Source organism: Nuphar pumila, chromosome 7, assembly GCF_984573655.1.
Source record: "Nuphar pumila chromosome 7, dmNupPumi1.hap1.1, whole genome shotgun sequence".
In the NCBI taxonomy this organism is placed as follows: domain Eukaryota; kingdom Viridiplantae; phylum Streptophyta; class Magnoliopsida; order Nymphaeales; family Nymphaeaceae; genus Nuphar; species Nuphar pumila.
The window spans coordinates 51,591,923-51,594,249 of record NC_143255.1 but is presented as its reverse complement, the minus strand read 5'-3'; positions in this window follow the sequence as shown (position 1 = coordinate 51,594,249).

The following is a 2,327-nucleotide window of genomic DNA, read 5'->3' as shown; positions in this document are numbered from 1 at the left end:
CGAGTCGCTCTAGTGTTCGTGTTCGATATAGTCTGTGTGGCTCTCGGTTTTGCTTCGTGGGGTTTTTTCTCTTTGCATTAATTATTTGTTAAATCTATATTGTGACATAGATTTAGGGTCGACTGAAACTTGGCTTTGGTTGGTGCGTACGTTGCTTTAAAAGTAAAAAGCTCGATTTGATGATCCATAACAGATAGGTCCTGAATGTGGATGCAGGTCTGATCGCAAAATAGTTTTTATTAATATTAAAATAATACTTAAAATCATTAAAAAATACTAAAATAATATTAACATATTAGCCATACGCATCAGTGTCCGTGTACACGTGTCATGAGGGACACACCACCAAAATGGCATCTTCTTGTGATGTAGCTCAAAATTTGAGTGCCACTGTCTGTGGCCCAACCCAAGTAAGCGGCATGTTGTGCTGGTACGCCCCGAGTGTGTACGTAGCCTTCAAAGGTGGGTTACGTATGACAGGATGATCGTTGGGCCTCACCGGGGTTTTTCCTCGGCAAGAGTTCTTTATCATAAAAAAAAAAGACAAGAAAGAATCCTTTACGGCCAGTTTGTTGGATCGATTTTTGCATCACGCAGTTTCACAATCATTATCATGATATAAAACATGATATAAATCATAATATGCAACAGAATACAAATTATGATTTTCAACAGATCGAAACAGACACATGGAGCAGGCATGTCGGGTTCCGCATAACATCAAAATCCAGACACAAGCAAATAGACAAACAAATGCAAGGAACATAATAGAAACAACAAAGACATGTTTAGATTATGTAAAAGGCTAAGGCGTACGAAAGTACTCCCTTTAAAGAAGATTCACCCCCACATACAGTGCAAACAGGGTCCGACGTCCTTCTCCCAGGATACAATAGCCTCGACGATCAGATCGGTGCACTCCGACGGATCATCCTCTGAAAACAACGTCCACGAATCGAAGTTGCAGAAAAACCCCTTTCGAGATAACTCAGGAGAGAGAGAGAGCAACATGAAAAGAGAAAACCGCAAAGCTCTTCTACAGAAATCAGTGTGTCTCAGCTCTGAGTAACCCCAGCCCTAACCATGCTTTTATAACCCACGAACGATTATAAAACGTGGAAAGAGCCTGTTACGGAATCCGAGGCGACGTGATCCGTTAATAGAAATCGAAGAATCGAGATCCGTTAACGGAATCCGAAGAGCCATAACAAGTACGGACTACGAGGAGTCGTGACATTGGATATGGCCCTAAAGGGCCAATAATCCGAACCCGGCCCGGTAGACGCGTGCGTGTGTGTGGTAGTCATCCCAACCTCTTGTTCTAAAAAACAAGGGTAAGATTTTACATGTGAGTTATAAAGCTCACAACAAACTCAAACACAATCAATATGAGACTATTCTACGTCATCAAAACCAAACTTTCTCTAAAACAACCCGCGTTTCTTCTTTTGAATTCTCTCTCCCCTCCCTTCTTCCACCTAACACAGTTTGCATGCCACGGAAAAGGGAGATTTTTTTACGAAAATGCATAGGCACCCGTTCCATTTCCCCAGGCCTCACCATACAACACAAACATGGGAGCTGATTTCCTGGCCCAAAGCAGCCCCCATTTTACTTGCTGGACCCCTTTCTACGAATTCAGTTCTCGTGAGGGTAGTCTGATTCATTTTCCGCAGAAGAAGGTGCCGCTGCAGGTGCTGCCTAGGCACCTTCTTCCGTTTCTTCCGTGACAAGAAAACGCACCTTCAGATGATGAGGCATGATTTCTTCATTCTGTGTCTAATGTGCCGAACGTTCTTAAAAAGGAAGGAAGAAACTAATGTCTATTCCTTTTACTCCCTGAAAGTGGATAAGAATGGATATGACTTCTCTTTGTCTATCTGATGTGACTTACATTCATAAGAGAAAACAAAAAGCTCACCCTCAAGTAATTGCCTTGGAAGGGCATTCGTAAAACAAGGTTGGATTAGTGAAAACAAGTTCCTCCCCTATTTTTTTTTACTGTAAATGCCGATTTTGCCCATCATTTGGACAACTCGCATCTTGTGATGGTGAATAGTAATTGGCAAAATAACGCAGTAAACAGTTTGAATTTTTTAAACCAAGTATTTTTGGAATGAGGGCATTTTTTATGCAGCGCCTCTGGCAGCCACTTATCTCAACATTTCTCGACATGGAGACCGGACACATCTCGAGAAATACCAAGATGGGTAGCTGTGGGGGATGCATGATGCAGCGCCGCTGCATATTATGTATGTGAACACTTTTGGAAGAGAGCATTTTTTATGCAGCGCTGCTGACAGCCGCCAAGAGCCACTCGCCTTCTC